The sequence below is a fragment of the Mesoplodon densirostris genome, chromosome 12 (assembly GCF_025265405.1).
Source record: "Mesoplodon densirostris isolate mMesDen1 chromosome 12, mMesDen1 primary haplotype, whole genome shotgun sequence".
Classification (NCBI taxonomy): domain Eukaryota; kingdom Metazoa; phylum Chordata; class Mammalia; order Artiodactyla; family Ziphiidae; genus Mesoplodon; species Mesoplodon densirostris.
The window spans coordinates 78,166,682-78,179,552 of NC_082672.1; the positions used below are offsets into that span (position 1 = coordinate 78,166,682).

At 33.6% G+C, this 12,871-nt stretch overlaps 1 protein-coding gene across 1 annotated transcript in view; it reads left to right on the forward strand.

The window, feature by feature from the left end:
• Nucleotides 1-12,871, forward strand: part of ADGRB3 (adhesion G protein-coupled receptor B3) — a 789,966-nt gene that overhangs the window by 469,726 nt on the left and 307,369 nt on the right. The window lies entirely within an intron of this gene.

Below are 12,871 nucleotides of genomic sequence, written 5' to 3' on the forward strand. Positions count from 1 at the left end.
ATAAATGTCAATCAATCTCAAAAGCTAATACCACCATGTATATGCTGTCAGTTAACGCACCACATTGTTGGGTTCTATGTATTCTAAGATTTCCCCCCACGTTCTTCACCCTAAATCGGATCTACATCTAAGGTTTTATGATGTTACTTGTCTCTCATCAGTAGTTACAGAGAGTCTAGAAGAGGGACATTCTTAGACTTTCTAGGTAAAGAGCAAACCTACTGGAAATGTGCTAATTCTTAGGATACTGAGGTAATTTAAACTAGTATTTATGTGGGTGAAAAATCAATGATATTAAGCATGATTTTTTGCTATAGACTTTGATATTCTAGGGATCCTCTTCTCCTAGGAACCTTAGTGCATATGGAGAATCCCAACTTGTTCTGGTGATAACATGAGCTGGATGTTTCTCACTGATGTCATTATTATTATTTTTTTTCTTTTTAAAACCACATAGAGAAATCCGTGGTCATAGAATTTTTGCAAGATTTCCTCTATACCAATAGCCAGAGAAGATGCTGGTAGTATATTCTAAGGCACTGTTTAGTATGTTGTACAGACAAGGGAAAAATAAAAGCCTACAAAAATCTAATTAAACGTTTTCTACTCAAGAAAAACATGCCATCTTAAGCACCTGATTACAGATACTTGCATATCTCCATGAATAATAACCAACTTTTATTTAGTTTTATTACCTTTTTAGTGGGTAGAATGTGCTTCTATGTTGATCCAAAAAGGGGAACGTGTTGGTTATTCCAAAAGACCTTCGGGACTTACAGTGATATTACAGAAGAAACAATATTCCCTTATTTTGTGCCTCTCTGGGTTTGCTTTCACAGTTTTTCTAAGGTTTTAAGTTTAATTTATAAAACTGTTGGGGCTTGAGGTCAGTGTTAAGTTTAGGAATCAAGCACACTCTGTTTCCTCTAACATCTGCTAACTCTTATCCATCACAAAGAACATGTCTTAGCTATACAAATTTCAGTTGTCCTTGAAGAAAACAATTCACGAGAGAGAGGAGGTGTGCTTAGCTGCCTTTCAGATCAGATTATCTCCAGAGATCAGTGCAGTTCATGTTTCCTTGATGTATCTGAAAGGTGATCAAAAAGCTTTCCACTATGACAGAATGTCCATCCCATCACACGTTTTACCAGGCTCTTTCATCATTAAATTGTTTTTCTGGGTGAGTTTTAAACAGTGAAGGTTAAGACAATTTTATTTTCTTTCTTCACATCTGTTCTTCTGTTTTTTTTTTTTTTAACATCTTTATTGGAGTATAATTGTTTTACAATGATGTGTTAGTTTCTGCTTTATAACAAAGTGATTCAGTTATACATATACATATGTTCCCATATATCTTCCCTCTTGCGTCTCCCTCACTCCCACCCTCCCTATCCCACCCCTCTAGGTGGTCACAAACCACCGAGCTGATCTCCTTGTGCTATGTGGCTGCTTCCCACTAGCTATCTATTTTACGTTTGGTGGTGTATATATGTCTATGCCACTATCTCGTGTTCACATACACAATAGTTTTATCGATGCAATGATGTTAACTTTGAGTATAAGACCTCTAAGAATAGTTAATGAAGAGATACAACTATTCCTTTTTACACAGAAAAGCGTTGATCTAAATGGTGTTTTCAGGATTGCAGTAACAAAGTTGAAATTAGAAGTTGTCTTGTAATTTTGGTTTACATAATCAAATTGCCTTAATTTTTTATTGAGGTATATTTAACATATAATATTATATTAGTTTCAGGTGTGAAATATGATTCAATATTTGTATACACTGCTAAATGATCACCACAGTAAGTCTAGTTACCATCTGTCACCATACATAGTTACAAATTCTTTTTCTTTAAGAACTTTTAAGATTTGCTCTCAGCAATTTTTGAGTTTGCAATCTAATATTATTAACTATAGTCATCCCCTGTGTACTGTACATCACATCACCAGGTTTGATTCATTTTATAACTGGAGGGTTTGACCCTCCCCCTTTACCCATTTCACCCACCCCCATCTCCCCTCCCCTCTGGCAATATCAAGTTGCCTTACTTTTAAATATTTAAAATTAAATTTTAGCTACAAAAATAATGCATGAGTATATTTTACTTGTAAAACTATAAAACATAACTGCTAAGGCACAAGACCCCATTAATCATTAATACCTTGGGTCTCCACATCCACCACCTCTCCAAGGTCATTCCTACTTATATTTTGTTATGTATAATTTCAGGCATCTACTTATGCATTGACACACATGTGTAACCATAGAAATTAACACTAATCTAACATAAATATTGTCATACTGTATGTAACACTTGTCATCTTAAATTTTTAATTCAATGATTATTGTGGAAGTTTTAAAATTTCACTACATATGTTTTATCCCTTGTACCTTCTGCATTGTATAGATATATCATAATTTATCTAGTATTCCCAATATTGGTGGCATTGAAGTGGTTTTCAATTTATTTTATTCTACAAACTGTTCTTCTGCATACCTCCTTGTACATCCCTCCTTGAGGTGGTCTTTCAGTCCAACTCGTTATCTGTTGTTCTCTTTATATAACATTATTTTACATTCTTCACAGCATGCATTGTTTCTTTTTATTTATTTTTCTTGCTTACTCTCTGTCTCCCCCACTAGAGAGTAAATACCACAAGAGAGAGACTTTACCTTTCTTATTCATTAACTGCACTAATGACTGATACACCTGCACATAGTATGAATTCAACAAATACTTATTGGTTAGTTTTGTATAAGAATAAATGTTTGAATATTTCTAAGGTATCTTTTTTACCTAAGAATTATTTTCATTTATGTTTCATTTTATTAGTGACATATACTTCTAGCAATCATTAGATTGGAAGATTGAAGGGAGAATGCTTCAGTGTGTTACAGTACTAAGGTCCATCATAAACAATTAACTTTAACTCTAGTGATAATCTACTACCCTGATAATCCCAAACAAAACCATTTTATTTTACTCTGCTTAGGCTCAACAGTTTTAGACAATTATAAAAGACATTTTTATTCTGCTTTGAGTAACTGGTTAACAGGATGCAGAAAATGCTTCATCATGGGTGACCCATGAAATAAACTGAAAGTACTTTCCTCACTTCAGAAAAAGGCTTATTTTAGTTACAGAAAGTGCTTTGTTATTGTTGTTGTTGTTGTTATTTTATTACACTTGTGTGATTGATAATTTGCACATTCTTTGGGCTACTCCAAATTTGGATTTTTGTTATTGGATCATGTGTGTTGACTACACACATGGGATTTCACTGGAAAACCCATAGTCCTTCCTTTATGTGAACTTGTGGTGTTTCTCCATGGGTTTCAGTAGCACCATCTGATTCTAACCTGTCTGTGAAATATGTTTATTCTCAGAAAATATTTTGGAGTTTGTTTTTTGCTTTCTTTTATTGAAGTGTAGTTGATTACAATATTATATTAGTTTCTGGAGTACAACATAGTGATTCAACATTTTAAGAGATTTTACTCCATTAAAAGTTATTACAAAATAATGGTTATATTCCCATGTGTTGTACAATATATCCTTGTTGCTTATTCATTTTATACACAGTAGTTTGTATCTCTTAATCCCATACCCCAAACTTGTGATCCATCCCCGTCCCTCTCCTCACTGGTAACCACTAGTTTGTTCTCTATATCCGTGAATCTGTTTCTGTTTTGTTATATGCATTCATTTTATTTATTTTTTATATTCCACATATAAAAGAAAACACAGAGATTTTGTCTTTCTCTAATTTCACTAAGCATAATATCTTCTGGGTCCCTCCACATTTTTGCAAATGGCAGAATTTCATTCTTATTTATGGCTGAGTAATATATATATATATATATATATATAATATATATCACTGAGTAGTATATATATATATATATATATATATATATATATATATATATCACTTCTTCTTCATCCATTCATCTGTTAATGGACACTTAGGTTGCTTTCATATCTTGGCTATTATAAATAGTGCTGCTATGAACATTGGAGTGCATGTATCTTTTCAAATTAGTGTTTTTAGTTTTCTTCAGATATATACCAAGGAGTGGAATTGTTGGATCATGTGGTAGTTCTATTTTTAGATTTTGGAGGAACTTCCATATTGTTTTTCATAGTGTCTGCACCAACTTACATTCTGAGCAACAGTGTACTAGAGTTCCATTTTCTCTACGTCCTCACCAATATTTGATATTTGTAGACTTTTTGATGTTAGACATTTTGAGAAGTGTGTGGTGATATCTTATTGTGGTTTTGATTTTCATTTCTCTGATGATTAGTGATGCTGAACATTTTTTCATATGCCGGTTGGCCATCTGTATGTCTTCTTTGGAAAACTGTCAATTCAGGTCTTCTGCCCATTTTTAATTGGGTGGTTTGGATTTTTAATATAGAGTTGTATGAGCTATTTATATATTTTAGAAAGTAACACCTTCTCAGCCATATTATTAGCAAATATTTTCTTCCATTCCATAGGTTGTCTTTCTGTTTTGTGAGTGGTTTCCATTGATGTGCAAAAACGTTTACATTTAATTAGATCACATTTGTTTATATTTTATTTTGTTTCTTTTGCCTGAGAAAACAGATCCAAAAAAAATATTACTACAAGTTATCTCAGAGTGTTATTCCTGTGTTCTTTTCTAGGAGTTCTATTGCTTCAGGCCTTACATTTAGATCCTTAACTCATTTTAAGTTTATTTTTGTACATGGTGTGATAAAATGTTCTGTTTTCAGATTTTTACACTTAGCTGTCCAATTTTCAAAGCAGCACTTATTAAAGAGAATGTCTTTTCTCCCAGAGGTTCATGAGTTTATTTCTGGGCTCTCTATTCTGTTCCATTGATCTATGTGTCTGTTTTTGTGTCAGTATCATGCTGTTTTGAATACTGTAGCTTTGTAGTATAGTCTGATGTCATGGACCAAGATACCTCCAGCTTGGTTCTTTTTTCTCCAGATTGCTTTGTCAATTCAGGTTCTTTTGTGGTTCCATATGAATTTTAGGATTACTTGTTCTAGTTCTGTGAAAAATGTCATTTTTATAGGGATTGCATTAGATCTGTAGATTTCTTTGGGTAGTATGGCCATTTTAACAATATTCATATTTCCAATCCAAGAGCATGAGGTATATTTCCATTTCTTTGTATCATCTTCAGTCTCCTGTTTCAATGTATTATAGTTTTCAGAGTATAGGTGTTTCATCTCCTTGGTTAAGTTTTTTCTAGGTATTTTATTCTTTTTGATGCAAATGTAAATGGGATTGTTTTATTGCTTTCTCTTTTTAATAGTTCACTATTAGTGTATAGAAAAGCAACAGATTTCTTGTATCCTGCAACTTTACTGAATTCATTTATTAGTTCTAATAGATTTTTGGTGGAGACTTTAGGGTTTTCTATGTATATTATGCTATCTTCAGCAAACAGTGACAGTTGTACTTCTTCTCTTCCAATTTAGATATCTTTATTTCTTTTTCTTATCTCATACTGTGATCAGGACTTCCAGTACTATGTTAAATAGAAGTCGTGAAAGTAGACATCCTTGTCTTGTTCCTAATTTTAGGGGAAAGGCTTTCAGCTTTTCACCAGTGAGCATGATGTTAGCTGTGGGTTTGCCATAAATTACCTTTATTATGCTGAGATATGTTCCCTCTATATCCCCTTTGGTGAGTTTTTATCATGAATGGGTGTTGAATTTTGTCAAACACTTTTTCTGTGTCTATTGAGATGATCATGTGATTTTTATCCTTCCTTTTGTTGTTGTGGTGAAACACACTGATTGATTTGTGAATGTTGAAGCAACCTTGTATCCCTGGAATAAATTCAACTTGATCATGGTGTATGATCCTTTTTATATATTGTTGAATTTGGTTTACTAATATTTTGTTGAGAATTTTTGTATCTATATTCATCAAATACGTTGGCCTGTAAATGTCTGTTTTTGTAGTATCTTTGTCTCGTTTTGGTATCAGGGTAATCGTGACCTCATAGAAAGAATTTGGGAGTGTTGTGTTCTCTAATTTTGGGAATAGTTTGAGAAAGATAGTTATTAGTTCTTCTTTATATGTTTAGTAGAATTCACCTATGAAGCTGTCCAGTTCTGGACTTGTGTTTGCTTGAAGTTTTTAATTGCAAATTCAATTTCACCACTGGTAATTGTTCTGTTCAAATTGTCTGCTTATCCTTGTTTCATTCTTGGCAGGTGTTGGTCACCAGAAATTTGCCCATTTTTTCTATGTTGTCCAATTTGTTGGCATATAGCTGTTCATACTGTTCTCATGATTTTTTGAATCTCTCTGGTGTTGGTTGTTATTTCTCCTCTTTCACTTCATATTTTGGCTATTTGAGTCCTCATTATTTCTTGGTGAGACAGTTAAAGGTTTATCAATTTTTTTGTCCTTTCAAAAAACCAGCTCTTTGTTTCATTGAGTTGACTTTTTTTTTTTCTTTTTGTGGTCTGTGTTTTATTTATTTCCTCTCTGATCTTTATTATTTTCTTCCTTCTGCTGACTTTGGGCTTTGTTTATTCTTCTTTCTCTAATTCTTTTAGGTAGCAGGTTAGGTTGCTTATTTGGGTGTTTTTTTTATATATATCTTTAGGAAGACCTGTATCACTGTAAACTTCCCTCTAGTACTGCTTTTGATACATACCATAAATTTTGAAAATTTGTGTTTCCAATTTCATTTGTCTTGGTATATTTTCTGATTTCCCCTTTGATTTCTTCATCAAACCAGTTTTTTTTAGTACAATGTTGTTTGGTCTCCATGTGTTATTTTCCTATTCTTCTTTCTGTAGTTGATTTCTAGTTTCATACCATTTTGTTTGGGGAAAAAAACACTATATATCATAATTTCTATCCACTAAAATTTGTTGAGACTTGTTTTGTGGCCTAGCATGTGATCTATCCTGGAGAATGTTCCATATGAACTTGTGAAGAATGTGTATTCTGCTGGTTTTGGATGTAAAGTCTCGTACAAATGTATTAAGTCCAACTGGTCTATTGTGTCATTTAAGACCACTGTTGTCTTCTTGATTTTCTGTTTGGATGACCATCCAATGATGTTAGTGAGGTGTTAAAGTCCCCAACTGTAATTATACTATTATAAATTTCTCCCTGTATGTCTGTTAATATTTGCTTTTTATATTTAGGTATTCCTATATTGCATACATATATGTTAATGAATGTAATATCCTCTTCTTTTGTTGATCCCTTTATCCTCATATAATGTCATTCTTTGTCTGTTGTGAAAGAGTTTCTTATAAAGTCTATTTTGTCTGATGTGAGTACTGCTACCCTTCTTCAACATTTCCATTTGTATCCTCTCACTTTCATTGTGTGTATTTCTTTACATCTGATGTGAGTCTCTTGTAAGCAGTATATAAATGGTCTTTTTTTTTCTCAAATCAGCCACCCAATGTCTTTTTATTAGAGCAATTAGTCTGTTGAAATTTAAATAATTATTGATAAATATGTACTTATTACAATTTTACAACTTGTTTTCTGGTTGTTTTTGTAGGTCTTCTCTTCTTTTTAGATTCCTCCTTTGTGGGTTAATGATTTTCTTTAATGGTATGCTTGTGTTCTTTCCTCTATGGTTTTTGTGTATCTCTTGTAGGTTTTTGATTTGTGATTACCATGAGGTTCATATATAATGTCTCATGACTGTATTTACTTATTTCAAACAGGTAGTCTTTTTTTCCAGATTTTTTTAACATCTTTATTGCAGTATAATTGTTTTACAATGGAGTGTTAGTTTCTGCTGTATAACAAAGTGAATCAGCTATATGTATACATATATCCCCATATCTCCTCCCTCTTGTGTCTCCCTCCCAATCTCCCTATCTCACCCCTCTAGGTGGTCACAAAGCACAGAACTGATCTTCCCATGCTATGAAGCTGCTTCCCACTAGCTATCTATTTTACATTTGGTAGTGTATATATGTCAATGCTACTCTCTAACTTCATCCCAGCTTGTGCTTCCCGCTCCCCATGTATCAAGTCCATTCTCTACATATGTGTCTTTATTCCTGTCCTGGCCCTCGTTCTACAGAACCATTTTTATTCTTTTAGATTCCACATATATGTGTGAGCATATGGTATTTGTTTTTCTCTTTCTGACTTACTTCACTCTGTATAACAGACTCTAGGGCCATCCACCTCACTACAACTAGTTCAATTTCATTTATTTTTTTGAAATGGCTGAGTAATAGTCCATTGTATATATGTGCCACATCTTCTTTATCCATTCATCTGTCAATGGACACTTAGGCTGCTTGCATGCCATGTCCTGGCTATAGAAAATACTGCTGCAATGAGCATTGTGGTACATGTCTCTTTTTGAATTATGGTTTTCTCATGGTATATACCCAGTAGTGGGATTGCTGGGTCATATGGTAGTTCTATTTTTAGTTTTTTAAGGAACCTCCATATTGTTCTCCATAGTGGCTGTATCAATATGCATTCCCACCAACAGTGCAAGAAGGTTTCATTTACTCCACACCCTCTCCAGCATTTATGGTTTGTAGATGTTTTAATGATGGCCATTCTGACTGGTGTGAGGTGATACCTCACTGTAGTTTTGATTTGCATTTCTCTAATGATTAAGGAGGTTGAGCATCCTTTCACACATTTCTTGGCAATCTGTATATCTTCTTTGCAGAAATGTCTGTTTAGGTCTTCTGCCCATTTTTGGATGAGGTTGTTTGTTTTGTTTTGTTTTGTTTTGATATTGAGCTGCACGAGTTGCTTGTATATTTGGGAGATTAATCTTTTGTCAGTTGCTTAATTTGCAAAGATTTTCTCCCATTCTGAGGGTTGTCTTTTCTTCTTGTTTATGGTTTCCTCTACTGTGCAAAAGCTTTTAAGTTTCATTAGGTCCCATTTGTTTATTTTTGTTTTTATTTCCTGTTCTCTAGGAGATGGGTCAAAAAGGATCTTGTTGTGATTTATGTCATAGTGTGTTCTGCCTATGTTTTCCTCTAAGAGTTTTACAGTGTCTGGCCTTACATTTAGGTCTTTAATCCATTTTGAGTATATTTTTGTGTATGGTGGTAGAAAGTGTTCTAATTTCATTCTTTTATATGTAGCAGTCCAGTTTTCCCAGCACCACTTATTGAAGAGTCTGTCTTTTCTCCATTGTATGTTCTTGCCTGCTTTGTTGTAAATTAGGTGCCCATATGTGCATGGGTATATCTCTGGGCATTCTATCCGGTACTATTGATCTATATTTCTGTTTTTGTGCCAGTACCATATTGCCTTGATTACTGTAGCTTTGTAGTATAGTCTGAAGTCAGGGAGCCTAATTCCTCCAGCTCCATCTTTCTTTCTCAAGATTGCATTGACTATTCGGAGTCCTTTCTGTTTCCATACAAATTGTGAAAATTTTTGTTCTAATTCTGTGAAAAATGCCATTGGTAGTTTGATAGGGATTGCATTGAATCTGTAGATTGCTTTGGGTCATTTTCACAATGTTGATTTTTCCAATCCAAGGACATGGTATATCTCTCCAACTGTTTGTATTGTCTTTAATTTCTTTCATCAGTGTCTTATAGTTTTCTGCAATCAGGTCTTTTGTCTCCTTAGGTAGGTTTATTCCTAGGTATTTTATTCTTTTTGTTGGAATGGTAAATAGGAGTGTTTCCTTAATTTCTTTTACAGATTTTTAATCATTAGTGTATAGGTGTGCAAGAGATTTCTGTGCATTAATTTTGTATCCTTCTACCTTTCCAAATTCATTGATTAGCTCTAGTTGTTTTCTGATAGTGTCTTTAGGATTCTCTATGTAGAGTATCATGTCATCTGCAAAGAGTGACAGTTTTACTTCTTTGCCAATTTGAATTCATTTTGTTTATTTTTCTTCTTTGATTGCTGTGGCTAAAACTTTGAAAACTATGTTGAATACTAGTGGTGAGAGTGGGCAACCTTATTTTGTTCCTGATCTTAGTGAAAATGGTTTCAGTTTTTCACCATTGAGAGTGATGTTGTCTGTGGGATTGTCATATATGGCCTTTATTATGTTGAGGTTGCTTCCTTCTATGCCTACATTCTGGGCAGTTTTTAACATAAATGGGTGCTGAATTTTGTCGAAAGCTTTTTCTGCATCTATTGAGATGATCATATGGTTTTTATCCTTCAGTTTGTTAATATGGTGTATCACATTGATTGATTTGCATGTATTGAAGAATCCTTACATTCCTGGGATAAATCCCGCTTGATCACAGTTTATGATCCTTTTAATGTGCTGTTGGATTCTGTTTGCTAGTATTTTGTTGAGGATTTTTGCATCTATGTTCATCAGTGATAATGGCCTGTATTTTTCTTTTTTTGTGACATCTTTGTCTGGTTTTGGTATCAGGGTGATGGTGGTCTCGTAGAATGAGTTTGGGAGTGTTCCTCCCTCTGTTATATTTTGGAAGAGTTTGAGAAGGATAGGTGTTAGCCCTTCTCTAAATGTTTGATAGAATTCGCCTCTGAAGCCATCTGGTCTTGGGCTTTTGTTTATTGGAAGATTTTTAATCACAGTTTCAATTTTGGTGCTTGTGCTTGGTGACTTTATATTTTCCATTTCTTCTTGGTTCAGTCTTGGAAGGTTGGGCTTTTCATAGAATTTGTCCATTTCTTTGTGGTTGTCCATTGTATTGGCATATAGTTGCGTGTAGTAATCTCTCATGATTCTTTGTACTTCAGCAGTGTCAGTTCTTCTCTTTTTTCATTTCTAATTCTGTTGATTTGAGTCTTTTCCCTTTTTTTCTTGATGAGTCTGGCTAATGGCTTATCAATTTTGTTTACCTTCTCAAAGAACCAGCTTTTAGTTTTACTGATCTTTTTTATTGTTTCCTTCATTTCTTTTTCATTTATTTCTGATCTGATCTTTATGATTTCTTTCCTTCTGCTAACTTAGGGATTTTTTGTTCTTCTTTCTCTGATTGCTTTAGGTGTAAATTTAGGTTGTTTATTTCAGATTTTTCTTCTTTCTTGAGGGAGGATTGTACTACTATAAACTTCCCTCTGAGAACTGAGTTTGCTGCATCTGATAGCTTTTGGATCACCGTGTTTTCATTGTCATTTGTCTCTAGGTATTTTTTGCTTTACTTTTTGATTTCAGCAGTGATCTCTTTGTTATTTAGTAACATAATATTTAACTTCCATGTGTTTGTATTTTTTTACAGTTTTTTTTCTGTAATTGATATATAGTCCCATAGCATTGTGGTTTGAAAAGATACTTGATACAATTTTAATTTTCTTAAATTTACCAAGGATTGATTTGTGAATCAAGATATGATCTGTCCTGGAGAATGTTCCATGAGCACTGGAGAAGAAAGTGTATTCTGTTGTTTTTGGGTGGAATGCCTATAAATATCAATTAAGTCCATCTTGTCTAATGTGTCATTTAAAGCTTGTGTTTTCTTATTTATTTTTATTTTGGATGATCTCTCCATTGGTGAAAGTGGGGTGTTAAAGTCCCCCACTATTATTGTGTTACTGTCGATTTCCCGTTTATGGCTGTTAGAATTTTCCGTATGCATTGAGGTGCTCCTACATTGGGTGCATAAGTATTTACAATTATTGTATCTTCTTCTTGGTTTGATCCCTTGATCATTATGTAGTGTCTTTCTTTGTCTCTTATAATAGTCTTTATTTTAAAGTCTATTTTGTCTCATATGAGAATTGCTCCTCCAGCTTTCTTTTGATTTCCATTTGCATGGAATATCTTTTTTCATACCCTCACTTTCAGTCTGTATGTGTACCCAGGTCTGAGTTGGGTCACTTGTAGACACCATATATATGGGTCTTGTTTTTGTATCTATTCAGCCAGTCTGTGTCTTTTGGTTGGAGCATTTAATTCATTTACATTTAAGACAATTATCGATGTGTATGTTTCTATTACCATTTTCTTAATTGTTTTGTGTTTGTTTTTGTAGGTCTTCTCCTTCTCTTTTATTTCCTGCCTAGAGAAGTTCCTTGAGCATTTGTTGTAAAGCTGGTTTGGTGGTGCTGAATTCTCTTAACTTTTGCTTGTCTGTAAAGTTTTTGATTTCTCCATCAAATATGAATGAGATCCTTGCTGGGTAATCTTGGTTGTAGCTTTCTCCCTTTCATCACTTTAAATATGTCCTTCCACTCCCTTCCAGCTTGCAGAATTTCTGCTGAAAGTTCAGCTGTTAACCTTATGGGGCCTCCCTTGTATCTTATTTGTTGCTTTTCCCTTGCTGCTTTTAATATTTTTTCTCTGTATTTAGTTTTTGATAGTTTGATTAATATGTGTCTTGGTGTGTTTCTCCTTAGATTTATCCTATATGGGACTCTCTGTGTTTCTTGAACTTGATTGACTATTTCTTTTCCCATGTTAGGAAAGTCTTCAACTATAATCTCTTCAAATATTTTCTCAGACCCTTTCTTTTTCTCTTCTTCTTCTGGCACCCCTATAATTTGAATGTTGGTGCATTTAATGTTGTCCCAAAGGTCTGAGACTGTCCTCGATTTTCATTCTTTTTTCTTTATTCTGCTCTTCAGTTGTTATTTCCACTATTTTATTTTCCAGGTCACTTATCTGTTCTTCTGCCTCAGTTATTCTGCTATTGATCCCTTCTGGAGAATTTTTAATTTCATTTATTTTGTTTTTCATCATTGTTTGTTTGCTCTTTATTTCTTGTAGTTCCTTATTAAATGTTTCTTGTCTTTTTTCCATTCTATTTCCAAGATTTTGGATCATAATTACTCTCATTTCTTAATTCTTTTTCAGGTACACTGCCCATTTCCTCTTCATTTGTTTGGTATGGTGGGTTTTTACTTTGCTCCTTCCTCTCCTGCATATTTCTCTGTCTTCTCATTTTGTTTAACT